Below are 15,738 nucleotides of genomic sequence, written 5' to 3'. Positions count from 1 at the left end.
CGATTAGCTGCAAGATGTTGAAATTTAGAATTTAGAACTGTTGTAACATCTAGTTGTGCACCTCCTCTTTTGACTGAACCAAAAGTGTCCAAAATCCAAAAACTTTGGATTATGGATTTTTTCTTAACTATAGTAATAAGTCCTTATGAGAACTTTTCAACGATTTATCATAAGTGGTACTCTTACTGGTTCCAGAGTTATAGCCCTAAATGAAATATTCTGATCTTACAAGGGAAAGTCACATCGGTTCCGATCCGACTTATCTTCTTTTTTTTAACTTTGTTTTTTTATTTATTTAAATGTATTGATTTATTAATAATTATTAACTCTGATTGTAAAAAAAGTTTTGCAAAGAAAAGTCAGAAGTTATTAATGAAGTAAAATTTTATCTACTTTTAATTTTTTTTAAATGTGTATATGTAATTTAATAGGTGTACAAGAAATCGTGTGGTGTACATATCAGATTTTTTATAAATAAAGTTAATGTAGCAGAAACAAAGTAGTAGTATAGCAAAGTAGCAGAAAAATAAAATTGGTTTATGCAGAGATGACATAAAGAGGCGAGTATTATTTTTGGAAGGGTAAGATGCAGGTTATCAAAAATACGAAGAAAAACTTTATTGTTAAATTTAGAGAAATAAAATTTGAAACATATTAATACGAAAATTGCCGATGTAGTCATCGATAAGAACGGAAGAAATCGATGACGATATTACAGGAAACTCTATTTTGAGATCAGAGTTTGAAAGAGCTCTAAGGAAAAATAACGTAGACAGTACGGACGGAAGATATACTATCAGAATCAGGACTGAACAGACAGCTTAGAACGCAATTTTTGTTTGGCTAAACAAGTACAGATTTACGAAAAACTTCACGTATCAAAGAGCAGATAAGTGCGAGAACTATATCACACTGTTTAACATCTTAGACGTCGAAAAACTACCAGAGGTAATTTACAAGATAACAGAATATGGATTATGAAAGGTGTATTAAATGAAGCCCGGATAGACAGGTTTATGAAGAATAAAGCCACCCGAACGGCATCAAAGAGAACAGAAAAATAAGTTTAGTTTAAAGGAAAACGGACCGAAATATTTCTTGAAAAAGGACTTGTACGTACAATTTTTATTGGTGTATATAAAAATCGAATAGCAATGATTCTAGAAAGGAGTGAAATAAGGATGTAGTTTGACCTACAGCTTTCCAACTCGTTCGCAAAAGATGTAACATATGAAGTGAAGGAAAACGTTGACAGTGGAGCAACTATTTAAATATAGGAGATAAAAACGGTACGATTCGTTAATGATTTTGTTTAAGAAATACTAAAACGGCATGGATTTATTACTAAGATGGAACTTCATTCTGAAAATAAATAATAAAATATTATTAAAATAGTGAAAATGAAATGCGATAGAATGGAGGATAATGAAGAATTGAATATTAAGGATAGAACACGATGAACCAAAAGAAATTCTTTTCTGTTTATGGGGTAAAATTACAAAGGATATGCAAAGATCAAAAGCAGAATGGGAAAACTAAGAAGAGCTTTCTTGCGAAAAAGAAGTCTAATAAAATCGAATATAGATCTAAGGATTAAAAAGATTTCTGTTATTTATTTATGTGGAGTTTAGCGCTTTACGGTAGAGGGGCCTTGATATTACGGGATGGTATTGAAAATTAGATGGAAGATAGAATACAAAATGAAGACGCCTTAAGATGAATAGAAAAACAAAATATTTTTTCCAGATTCTTGTAAAAGGAAAACTAATTTGATTAGTCACATAGTAAGAATTCCATGTTTAGTTAAATTGGTGATAGAAGATACGTAGAAAGTAGGAAAACAAAGATAGGAATTTATAAAATAGATAGTTGAAAACGAAGGATTTAGCAATTTCAAAACGTAAGCAGGTATTCTTCTTCTTTACAACCACTCCGATACCGGACTGCTTCCTACTAACTTAAAGCGTTTTGCAATGATTATCTTCAATAGAAGTAAAGGTTAGCTTTCATTTGAAAATCATGAATAAATGTATGTAAGCTGCACAGGCCTATTTTAATTTATTTAACATTGTACTTGTCTTATTGATAATATTATGTTAATATATTAATGTTAATACTAATTAATATATGTATCAAATTATTATTGTTATTATTATTATTACCACACATCTCAGGAATGGTAGACCTAAGACTACACTTCATTTACATTCATACATATGAATCATTCTCATTCATCCTCTGAAGTAATACCTTACGGTGATTCCGGAGGCTAAACAAAAAAAGAAAGATTATTATTGTTATAAATGCGATAATGAAATTATCCAGTTTCTGTAACGTTGCTGTTCCTTCTTGTTCGCGAAATAAGTACCGGTGAAAAGGCGATTGATTAGTTACGTGATAAATGAACATTGCATCACGCATGCTAATATCCAGACAGTCACAATAACTTGTCGGCGAGACGGGACTGATAGAAATATAAATGCAGAAAGAATACCGGATTACGAAAAGATAAATGACATAACAGTAGTAATTTGACGATCGAGCCTTCATCTACTCATGGGGCCAAAAAGTAAATAAGTACAAAGGTTTGCCCGAAAAGAACACTTGAAAACTTTACTGTCATAAGTTTTAAATAATATTACATCAAAACGGAAAGGTAAAGTTAGAATTAAGTTTATGTTTTAATTAAAATTTCCCAGCCAACTCATCAATTAAAAAAAAGTTGTTACAAATGCGATTAGCTTTCAGTCGGAAGATGCAAATCAAACGAATTTCAATTCGGTTTAAGCGGGGTTTAAACAAAAGAGATGCAAGAATATGGTAGCGGTGAGGTATAAATCATCCTAACAATTAATAAATAAGATATAAGATTTTAATCGACTCAAAAATTTGACTTATCCCGTTGATAAACAAAGTATCACAAAAAAAGTGTGATATTGCAGAAGCAACGCCAACCCCAATTGCATCGCTCCGTCCATTTTCCCCATCAATCGGTCTTATGATGGGGAGAAAAACTGTCAACGCCATAATGTAAACCCACATATTCACTCGCTTTTTGCATTCATTCTCGCTTCTTCATCCATCATTCGTAACCTGAAAAATAAATATGCAGAAAAAATAGTAACTGGTATTATATTTAGAAAATTACTACTACCGCTAGATAATAGTTATAACTATTAATATCACTGGTCAACATGAAAATAATAAACTCCGACACATCAAGGATACTTTGCTTTCATAGAACTCTTCTTGCAAGAATAACATCAAGAGGAGGTTGTTTGCGAATAGGGCACACATATCTTACTCATGGACTCCAACCGAATCAGATCGATGCACCAGTTTGTGTTCGCTACGATTGCTAACTTCGCTACGATACCACATCCTTCTGGATTGTATGTGATATGCAGGGTTGCGTCGTAAATTTATATTAGGAGCTAACATCCAAGATATTTTTGAGGGCAATATGAGAATTGATATCTTGTATTTTAAGGTTGTGCATGTGTATTCCACTATTTAATAACACTGGTCAACACGATTTTTGTCTCCCGAGTAGCAATAGGTGAACTTAATGCAGTTTTCTATCGTGTTTCAAATATGTATTCGGAATTTCTCCATCAGCCACAGTTTTTTTTTGTTATTTTGATTTTTTTAAATATTTTTAACGTTTTTTCGTTCATTTGTCCATTATCAAGTAAAAGCTTCTAGAGCGTTGTAAATATGATGGAACCAAATGAGCTAACTCAAAGGGTAGCGTTGCTACTGTTGTGCAGGTTCAGACGTGTATAGACATGTACAATCGTAAAGCACACATTCATCAGAACGATCCCAGTTGTGAGATAGTAGTGAACCAGTAAACACGTCATTGTGAGTGGTTGCGTGTTTGAATTATTGTGTATTGCATATTTACAACTTTATTCCTTTTAACTAGTCGTTAGTTACAAAATGCCTTGAGTTTGTTTAAATCATCCTAACAATTTTTGTCATGTATGTGGTGAAGTGACGCTCAAGTCCCAAAGGCGAAAACCTTACTCCATTAGTAAAAAAGTGTTATGAACTTTATTTTGGGTGTTAAGTCCGGGACGAAACAAGGGCCTGGGCCCCACATATCTGTTGTTTATCGTGTTCTAGGTTTCTCACTGCCATTTGCTATCCCTATGATTTGGACGGAACCCAAAGATAATTTTTCTAATTGTTCTTTCTGTTTAACAAACAAAGAGATTACGTCAAAATCAGAACATACAGTGGTGTACCCTAACTTGGAATCTGCAATGAGACCGGTTTCACACTGCGACCGGTTTCACACTGAGAGAGAGCTCAGAGTCTGATGGAAGTAAAGAAGAAAAAGAAACAGATTCTGACGAGACAACTTTTGAACAAAGCAGTTCATCTGATCCTCATTTATTGAATCAAGAAAATCTTAACGATCTCATACGTGATTTAAAGTAATCCGAAAAACAGCCTGAAATGCTTGCTTCCCGACTAAAAGGATGGAATCTTCCTCAAGAGAATGCAAAGATATGTACTTATAGTAATCGTCATTCTGAATTTAAAGAATATTTTTCTGAAGAAAATGGCCTAGTGTTTTGTTATGACATTTCTTCTCTTACGGAGACACTTTGAAATGAACATAACCTAACAGAATGGCGCTTGTTCATCGATTCCTCTAAAATTAATTTAAAAGCTGTTCTTGTGCATAATGTCAATAAATTTCCATCAGTACTTGTGGTTCATTCTGCTAGTGTGAAAGAAACATATGAAAACTTCTAACTTATATCGGAAAAGCTTCAATATGCAGTATATGAATGGAATATTTGTGGTGATCTGAAGGTAACTGCACTTATTCTTGATCTGCAGCTTGGTTACACAAAGTACTGTTGTTTTTTGTGTGAATGGGATAGTAGGGGAGAAAAAAACCATTTCATTAGAAAAGAATGGCCTAAACGCGAATCACTCATTCCTGAACAGAAAAATACTTTTTGGGAAATCGAAAGGCAGAAAATTACCGTGATATTGTCAACCATCTTATAAAAATCTGGGTTGTAATATGTCCTTAAAAGTACACTTCCCTGCACTCGCACCTAGATTTCTTTCCGGAAAATCTTGGCGCAGTGAGCGATGAGCAAGAGGAACACTTTCATTAGGAGATTTCGGCTATGGAAAAAAGATATCAAGGCAAATGGAATCCTAATATGCTGGCCGATTATTGTTGGACCATCAACAGGGATGCTCCACAGGCGAAATATAGCAGAAAATCGTCATTTCTTACTTTCTAAGCGAGTCTAATGTTTGAATACTGTGTAATTAAGAATGTAGAAATTATTAAAATAATCATATTTGAACTCCGCAGAAAAATACTATCAGAATGACATATTTTTCTTCCTAAAACAAAAAATTATAAACCTATAATTAATTAAAAGTTAATAAACCTATAATAAGGAAGTGTTAATAAACCTATAGCATATTAGGAAATTATTTTTTAAGTTCTGTTAATTGAAGAAATTAAATTAAACAGTTTTAAAAACAACTGTAAATCGTCTAGAGAACTATTTCTGAACTCGAGAGGACACATTCATAAATAACTGTAGAAATATATACTAACGTATTTCTGCCAGAGTTAAATAGAAGAAAATGAACTGTTAAATAGAACAAATGCAGTAATAAATTTCTTGACATTTTTCCTTATCAAAAGAACAACGAAAAATAAATAAATAAAAAATATATCCGTAATATAATTTTATAAAATTTCACGTAATACTGAAAGCATTCTCTCCTTATAATCGCAGCTGTGTAAATAACATCCGATTATAAAATAAACGACCACATGTTGCCGATTTTAAGAGATTAATAAAAGACTGGGATAGGTTGGTTATCTCCTAAGATTTGTATAAAAAACAACATACTTTTTTAACATCGTTTCAACATAATTTTAAATATTTAATGTTAGGAAAGAAATTAAAACAGTAACTACATTTTGAAGTCGTCAACTCTTGCATAAATTCAAAAACATTAATGAAAATGCGTATATACCTTTTCCTGATTCAAATATTATGAATTTATATTCAATGTTTTACTGAAAGTATTCACAATTTGCAAATCATCTTCTGAAGGTGGAAAAAACAGAAGTGGAAAATAAAATGCCGTTGTTCAAACTCAGTTATTTCTAATAAAGTTAAGTAATGTAGAAATAATAACTACGTACAGTGCTGCTTTTTTTCTTATTACTTCCTTGTACGAAGTAAAGGAAGTATTGTGATCGCGAAAAATTTAGGTTTAAAGATTTCAACGGGAATATCCATTTTGACTAGTTTCGACGTGAGGTCTATACGTATATAGTATGTATCTCGCATAACTCAAAAACGCCTAGCCGTAGGATGTTGAAATTTTAGATTTAGAACTCTTGTAATATCTAGTTGTCCACCTCCCCTTTTTATTACAATCGACTGGACCAAAAGTGTCCAAAAAAGCACAAAATCTAAAACATTTGGATTTTGAACTTTTTCATAACTGCAGTAATAAGCCATCATTGAGAAATTTTCAACAATATATCATAAGTGGTACTTATTTTCATTGGTTTCAGAGTTATAGCCTAATAAAATTATAATTCATGAAATGTTTTCATTTTACAAGGGGAGGAACATAGGTTCGAATCCGACTTCATCTCCCTTTTTTTTAGTTTAAATATATTGATTTAATAATAATATTATTAACCTCTTAATCGAAAAGAACTCTTACAGTAAATGATAATTCAATAATAACAATAAAAAAAAAAAATACATAACAGAAGTTATTATTGAGATAAAATTTTATGTATTTTTTTTTTTAATGTGTGTACTGTGTATGTGCCAGTAATTTAATGGGCGTACAAGGAAGTCATGTGATCCCACCAGATTTTTTAATAATAATAAAAACTTATATACTTTTTTTTTGATATTACAACACTATTATTCGTTTAAGCAAATTCCTAAGCAAAAATAATAATTTGTTTTAAGATTGCCCTCCACATCTCCCCTCATAGGCATCCCGAATTCCTTCAAGAAAATAATCCTATGAACTGAGGGATGCGAGACAATGTTTGGAAGAAGGTAGAATGCAACAGAACAGAAGATCTTTACTGTAATGCATCCTATCTAGCCGGAAACAGAAAGAAGTAAAATCTAAAACTAACTACATTAAACCCTTATTGAATTATACCCTAACTAATCCGACATCAAGTGCTTCATGTAATAACTTAATCTATTTTTTGTATTATTTCTTTCTTTACTTGTTATTAAACGCTTTAATCGATTGTCAAATATAATTTTAAAAATATCCTTTCGAAGAAATTCATCAAAAAAATAAAAACCGATCGATATACCTAAAATAGATTTCTTAACAGTGCCACATTACTTCATGGATAAGCCTATTTTAAAAAATGCCTAGCCTTTTGTCAAAAATATCTACATCCGGTTTCGGTTGGCCTTGTTTAAACTAATCGGTCGTCTCGCTACTCTATACATCTTGGAATAGACAACGTATCTCGTACCTCCGACTATTTACATAAGGCATTCTTAATCTCGTTACAGAAAAATCGACATCCATAAGTCCACGCAGTGCCTTGTAAAGAAACAATACATCATGCTGGATACTCCACTCTTTAAGAGTGTTTACACACTGTACTGCGTCGATTCGCATTGTTCATATGCTTGACCTCTCTTACATAAACCGCGCAGGCGCAAGTTGAACAGGAATTGCTCTTTGAACACTTTCTATCTGTTCGATGGTATTTCCTTCATTATAATTCCAGACCACTGAGCAATATTTTAAAACCGGTCTCACCAAGGTCTGGTAGACTAAGATGGAATCAGTTCGCTGAAAGGGCCGGCTCACACAAAAAAGCAGTACAAGATTCCGTCTCGCTTTAGATTTTATCTTCTCTACATGGCTATTCAGGAGTAGTTTGATATCCAAAATAACTCCCAGGTCACGAACTTTCTCCACACGTTGAATTACCGGATCGTTAATTAAATAGCGGTACTTCACCATTAAAGTCTTCCTGGAGTAGATCACGACTGTCTTGTCCAAATTAAGGGTCATTTCATTATGTCTGGACCGTACAGAAATTTTATCAATATCCTTTTGAAGAACTAAAAAGTTCCTATAATCATTAATTTTAGAATATAATTTGACATCGTCAGCAAACATTAAAATATTTGACTCGATGCCTTTTCCTATGCCATTAATATACAATACAAGTAATAGAGGATAGAGAATACCTGTGGAACGCCAAATGTTTTACTGTAATCACTTGAAACTTACCTGATACTTTGACTTGAAAAATTCTATTTCTTCGGTTAGACTTTATCCATTGTAACATTTCTCCTTGAAAACTAAGTCGATGGGAACAGTCAAAGGCCTTAAAAAAATCAAAATACATTTGATTCTCTACTTCTGGTGCTACAAATGATAGCATTTAAATTGTGGATCTTCTCACCAAAAAGCCATGCTGCCAAAAATCGATGAATTTCACTACATTGGCATATAGATACGTGTAGTCCAATCTCTTCAAAAGATTAGAAATTGAATTTAATAAAGAAACAGGCGTATAACTGCACATTTCATGCAAGTTTCCCTTTTCTGGAATAAGCGATACAAAAACTTTCTTCCAACACGCAAGAAAAGTTGCAGATTTCAAACTAAAATTAAATAGCAAAGTCAAGACTGGCGCTATTAGTTCAGCGATGCTTCGTATAGTAAATGCAGGGGTGCAATCAGGACCATCCACTGATCTTGCATTTAATGCATTAATACTTCATCTTCAGTGATTGTAGGTATATTTATAGGCCTGTCCCTTATCTCACTACAGTCTTCATTTAGAGATCTTCAGTTCACTACAAGTTTATAAATTGATTGAAAATGTTTTTACCAAATTCTTGCTTATTATTTTAGCATACGTTATATTATTTCCAATCTTAAGACGATGAATCCCATCCCAACCCGTAGGGGAAGCATTGTGACGCTTCCGGTTGCCACACCACCACCTCCCGTTCATAGCCCTGATGGGTTCGGGAGTCGTCTTTCGCCCTCTAACTTTTTACATCTCGTAGTAATAAGCCAGGACACGTTGGGATGCTACTGATGTAAATGCCTCGGTAGACATTTACATCAATGATTTATAAATTCAGCTTTTGCCTTCGCTGCAGGCCTCATCCGGACGTCTTGAAGGTCCTACATCGTTGCCCTCTGAACTAGCTAATCGAGTTCGCGGAAGCAAGAACGCCGCCTAGTTCTACATTTTATAGAGCCAATTTGTATGCAAGTGTGTCATAAATTCGAGGCAATTGAATAATAACATACAACCATAAATTTTTTTCGCAACAACGAAATTTATTCCTAGTTCCCTAAGTGAATTCAACTTCAGTTCATACCTCTGACTTGGTTTCATTATGGAGACGATGAACCTCGCCAGATTCCTTCATAAATGACTTCATGTATTCAAATAATTTTGCTAGCTTATTTAAATACATTGAAGATAAAATCTGCTGGTTTTATCATCAATTCATTCTCAACATTCAACGCCTTAACCGAAGTATCCCGTCTAAACTGGGATTTGGCTTCTCTTCTAAGCTTGACAAAATCATAATAATCTTCAACACGCCCCAGTCTTCTTAAACTTCCTATGAGCAGCAATTTTCAGTTTGAGACATCTTACGAGTTCACGCGAAACCCGATTAGAGAAACCCTTTGGCCTTATCACCTTAAAAGGCACAAACTGAGTAGTTTAGTTTCTAAAATCCGACTAAAATAACAAGCAGCCTCTTCAATGTTCGAGGAAGTATATACTAAGCTCCCCCAAGATCAGATAAAAGCTCTCTCCTGCAAAATCTACACACAGAAAATTGTGTATATAAATATGGTTGAGTTAGTTTTCCAGGTGAAAGATATAATAACCGGCCGTTTTATTCAAATTCAAATGCATAAAATTAGTACGTGGCCAAGCCCCGGCCGCAACAATCCCTTGTTGAAGGATAGCATGATCTACAGAGCTACTAGGTAATTATTAATAGTATTAAAGAATGTTTACATGAAATTACGTAATGATGTATCATATATATTAATTACCGATATGATGTAAACATGTAGTACACGTTACAGTGTAAAAATGTATACAGTTGATTGTTGAAACTACAGTGGAAAAGATAAAATAAACTGATAACTCCCATCATAGTCACAACGTACTGTAGAAGAATTGTTAGAGAATATTTTGACATGTGTTTGTACAATATTTATCTGGGTTAGGTTATGTATTTATTTATTATATTTATATAATAAATTATTTATAATTATGTTTACCCGAAATATTAACATTAATTTCGATGTAAATACTAAAATATATGCAATATATAATAGGATCTCCGATATTTAAAGGCTAAATAAATATTTTATAAAATATGGTTAAACTCTTCTATTTATGAAACGAGCTACTCTAGTTGTATTAACAAAAGACTATACCTGTTTACTAGACAGTCGGTAACCGAGGTTTAGCTTCGTTATTGTGATATAGTCAGTGATGTTCGCATTAAAGTCTCGAAAGAATTTTTACTTTAAAAATAAAAAAAATAAACACGAATTTTTTTTAAGTTGTAGCAAATATTCGACGGTGAAAAAAATTTCAGTTTTTTAATATTTGCGAAACGCACCTGGAATAAAATAATTTTTTCTACTAAGGAGATTTTTTTAATTTTTTATTCTTTTACATTTAAAAACGCCAGTGTTGTCGGGCGAATAAAAATGCAATTTTTTCGATTAAAAATAAATTAAATTAAAATTTATTACAACGATATAAATTTTAATACTGTGAAAAAAGAAATATTAACATCGTAATATCGGAAGGAATAAATCTAAGTAGCATAGAAAAGTTACATACTGTACGAAATGAATGTATGAGATACGAGCAAAGGCGTAGAGAAAATTCCCTGTTGAGAAATAACAGCCGTTACACGCGTTGTGGTAACACTGCGAAAGGATTCTTGACCCGCTCACTGCCTTGACCGAACACATCGATCCTCCAACAGCTGCTACTCAAGGACACGCCCGCTACATCTACAAGCATACGTTAGGATGGATGTATTATGTAGAAAACGCACATTCACCATCGTATAACGTCTCCATCTGTGTAATTTACAATAAAAGTTGTTTACTCGATTAAAAAAAAAACTTTTTAAATTGCCTCAATTACTAATTGATCTTTATTTGGCCCAACTCATAATGTTTAGTTACAGTATAATAAATATAATCTCTTCCTAGATCGTAATAAAAACAAGAGTAGTTTCTTCATTTTAATATTAAGCAATACATATCGTCGCTATCATATAATTAAAAGACCTCGTTTTAATCGTATTCGATCTGTTTCAAACAATTTCTTTTAAAATTATTAAACAAACTGTCACTTGTAAGTTTTCTACAATGAAATAATGAGGAAACTAGTCTTACACAGGAAATTAATTAATAAAACAAACATTTGATAACTACAAAAAATGATTTTTTTTATTAACGGTTATTTCTGGGAAACTTTAACTTAATTTATGTAGAACATTAAGGTTAATAAAACAAAAAAATGATTAAAGTGCTCAACAACAACTTGTTTTCTACTATAGTAGAAAACACGTGTGTGATTTTTTACGTTTCACATGATGTTCGTATTTATGGTTCCACATTAATTAAATATAGGCCTAAAAAGTCATAGAAATAAGTAAATAAAATTATAATTAAAAAAAATCTACAAAGGTTATTTTTATTAACCAACAACTTTCCCGGTTTGGCCTTCGAGAAATTATTTCAAATACGCAATAGGGTTCATAAATATTAATGACTTAATTGTGTAATATTTAGTGTGCAATTGCGAAAAAGGTCAAAATATTCTGTAAAAGATATCGGGTTCGATGTGGCACACTTTTGATCAAATGACGCTATTATTTCAAAAATTATGCAGTATTAAAAGTATAATGGAGAAAAATGAAATCGAATTTCAGAGTAAAAAATGTTGGGTCCACTTGATCTTCACCAAAGTATTGTTAATTACCAAAACTGTACTCCATATACAGTAAAATTACAAGAAAAAAAAATTGACTTAAAGAATTTGGGTCGACGAACTACCTCATATAACGTTTTAACAGCAACTAAAACTTTAAAAACAGACGATAAAAGTGTTAGAAATTATTAAAAAATCTAAAATAAAGTTTAAATTCCTAATTCAGGTTCCATAAGATCCCCTTTTTATAAAAAATTCCTCATGTCTTTCTTTTTCTATTTAGCCTCCGGAACCACCGTAAGGTATTACTTTAGAAGATGAAAGAGGATAATATTATGAATGTAAATGAAGTGTACTCTTGTACAGTCTCAGATCGACCGTTCCTGATAGGTGTGGTTAATCACCAAAGAACACCGGTATCCACGATCTAGTATTCAAATCCGCATAAAAGTAACAGCCTTTACTGGGATTTGAACCTTAGAACTTTCGACTTCAAAATCAGCTGATTTGCAATGACGAGTTAACCACTAGGTGGGCTTATTCCCCACGTTTGTATTAATTAAATTAAATGTTTATTTATTGGAGTAATTTACTTCAATAAGTTGAGCCGATTTGGTATAATATTATTCAACTAGGGTAAAATAGAGTTTAGTTTACTTTAAAAAAAAAATACGATTATCAATCGTGCTGTCCTCTTGTCCGATACGGAAAGTTAACACAAAGCTAGGATATAATATAATACGTAGATGAATATTTGTACCAAATTTCAACTTTTTTGGTCAACTGGTTTTCGAGATATTAAGTAAAAACTTTTCTTTTTTTTCTTTAAGTTTGTGATGGAGAAAACTGCCTGCCACGTTCGCCCGTACGGATGTAGTGTCGAGCTGTCACCAACTAAAATCCCTTCTCAAATTAATTTTTTTCCAGTACTTAATGCCATCGATATCCCATATACGAGTATACAGAATTGTTGAGCCATTTTCAATTTATGTTGATCCAAATGGGAAAAATTAATCGACATACAAGTCAACAATTTTTGCGTACATTGATATACTACATCTTTTTATAAAGATAGGTATACATAAAACATGGCCTTCCCGAAATTTCTACTTTTTGTTTTGTTTTTATTCTAACGGAGATAACTGCACAAATCCCAATACCATAAATTTTAGTTGATCTCTATAGTTTCCATTTATAGCTATGCTGCTGCAGTAAAAAATTATAGTTGGGAAAGTAAAAAGAAATGGATTTTTAGTTAACCTTTTTTGACCAGTTTATTTTTTAAACGTAACCCTTCCAAAAGCACAAAAAAATGAGTTTAGGACAGGTAAAAAATATATAGACAGTATTGATTATCTTCAGTATTAAACTCTGTATTTTAAATATTTTATCAGATCAAAATGCGTTAGAATGATAAGTTTGCTATTCCAGAGACGAGAAAAGGAATTCTTCAGAATACGAATGAAGAAATCTTGTCACAGCAAAAATTATAAAGTAAAAAGGTTCACTATGAAATAACACCTAACGAAGATAATTCCAAAACATTTCATTACCTATTAGACTAGTATTACTAGTCTATAGGTAGTACTACTACCTATAACCTATTACTATTAGACTAGTGTGCAAAAATTCAGGTTTATCTTATTATTAGCTGTTATTTAAAATTCATCAAAAAAGTATTTTTTTAATTAAGATCTTTAATTAAGTTTTAAATAAATGAATCCGAAAATTTTTAGAATAAATAATTTATTAAAAAAAAATCTAATGAGGACACCACATGACTTCCTTGTACGTCTATTAAATAAAATATTTTTCTTATTACATTTTTTCATATTTTTTTATTATTATTGAATTATTATTTATTATAAAAACCTTTAAACAGTCACAAGTTAAACATTATTAAAAAATAAATATATTTAAATTAAAAAAAAAAAGGAAATGAAGTATTCTCGCCGATGTGCCTTCCCCTTGTAAGATCCAAATATTACATTAATTAAAATTTTATTGGGCTATAACCCTGGAACCAATGAAAATAAGTACCATATATCGTTGAAAGGCTCTCAATGCGAGCTTATTACAAATATATATTGTTATTTTCCAGTAACCAATGACATATTAGTACATTTAAAAAATACGAAATTTTTAATTTACTAATAATCGGCCCACAAGAATATTATTTACTAGGTATCAAAGAATACATTTTTGTATTTTGAAAACTCGTAACACAATTTACACGGAAGGTACATTTAACGATGAAACCAAACTTAGGAAATCAAGGCGAAACAGTATAGTTTTACTTTGTTGCAAACGAAATCAGCTTCGTTATTATACAAGGCTGAAATTTAATAACTTATTAGATATTCTCGCCATTCGACCAGATGTGAATAACAAATTAATTTATTAGTAAATAAATTAAATTGAGGACATTAATTAGGAATGTTATTCCGCTAAATAATTGCTACGACAATGATCGATTATATCCTCCGACACTGAACCGCACCGGTTTCAACTTATCTCATTTCAAATCTATTTATTACGGGTTAACTGAATATTTAACGATTCTCATGCTGAATACAGGTAAAGTACCGATTACAACGTTCAGATTGTTGTTACACATGTAAAATACCTAACTTATGATGGATTAAATTTGCTTTCTTAGGAGAAAGAAAAAAAATATCAATACTTCACGTGATATTGATCTTCACCACACAATCAATCGTAACAGGAACCAATATCATTGAACCTGAACAGGCTTAGCGTACTTATGTACTATAGTATTCGGTTTAAAGGATTAGGGGATGGGACGTCATTTACCGAGTACGTTACATAGTATATTTGGCACAGAATGGTTATTCTTCAGGATGGATTTACATGGAGTAACTATCAGGGCCAGCCCTAACGTTTTTCCCACCGTAGGCAAATCCAAAAAATACCGCCCCACCAAGCTTCAAAAAAATTTCAAATTAAAAAAAAATAATTATAAAAGAACTAATCAAAAAAATTTCATATAACTTAATTAAAACAATAATATTAATAAATATTTACGGAAAATTGTTTTATTGAAAAATGTAAAACATGCAAACTAAAACTAAACGTAAATGTAAAACTTGCAAACTAAAACTAGTACCTACTATTTTCAAAGATAATTTAAATATACTTTTAAAACAATAAACAAAACTAGTACAATAATAATACTATTGTATTAATAAATAGTAAATAATATTTTCTAGATTCAGGTAATTGAAATATATTCTTGTGTGTTGTTTATTATTTTTTTTTGCGGCACTGCTTATTTCAAAGCTGCTACGGTTGGTAATGCAGTTAATGGGTTCAAAGAATGTGGTATGGAGCCAGCCTTGTGTATAATGAGCATGATTTTATAGCAGCGAAAACCACAAATCATTTTCTTGTTACGGACAATGCCGAAAGTGAAAATGCTACTGCTCAGACTGCAACACCTAATAGCCAATGCACAGAAACTCCTAATGTATCTTCCGATGAACATGAGGCAGAAAAAAATGAAAAACTGGGATCTTCAAGAAATGATGCTCGCATTAAGCTGAAACCGTGCCAAAGTATTTCTGATTTTAAATCATTGCCTAAAGAATGATCATGTGTGAAAAAATGCAAAGGGGGTCATAAGCAATGTGCAAGTAAGTGTCTTAACAATCTCACCTATTAAAGAAATATTTGCTCAGAAAGAAGCTCAGAAGGTGAACAAGAATGTTTAC

At 31.8% G+C, this 15,738-nt stretch overlaps 1 long non-coding RNA gene across 3 annotated transcripts in view; it reads right to left on the bottom strand.

Moving 5' to 3' along the window:
- Positions 1 to 2,902: 2,902 nt before the first annotated feature.
- The window catches only part of LOC142324559 (uncharacterized), a 48,353-nt gene continuing 35,517 nt past the window's right edge, over positions 2,903 to 15,738 (bottom strand). For all 3 annotated transcript variants that reach the window (XR_012756324.1, XR_012756322.1, XR_012756323.1), the window contains exon 3: positions 2,903 to 3,093. This is a non-coding gene — a long non-coding RNA (uncharacterized LOC142324559). The remainder of the gene's footprint in view (positions 3,094 to 15,738) is intronic.

Source organism: Lycorma delicatula, chromosome 5, assembly GCF_047948215.1.
Source record: "Lycorma delicatula isolate Av1 chromosome 5, ASM4794821v1, whole genome shotgun sequence".
NCBI classification, from domain to species: Eukaryota; Metazoa; Arthropoda; class Insecta; order Hemiptera; family Fulgoridae; genus Lycorma; species Lycorma delicatula.
Note: the sequence above shows the minus strand (reverse complement) of the source record. Positions and strands in the feature narration are given on the sequence as shown.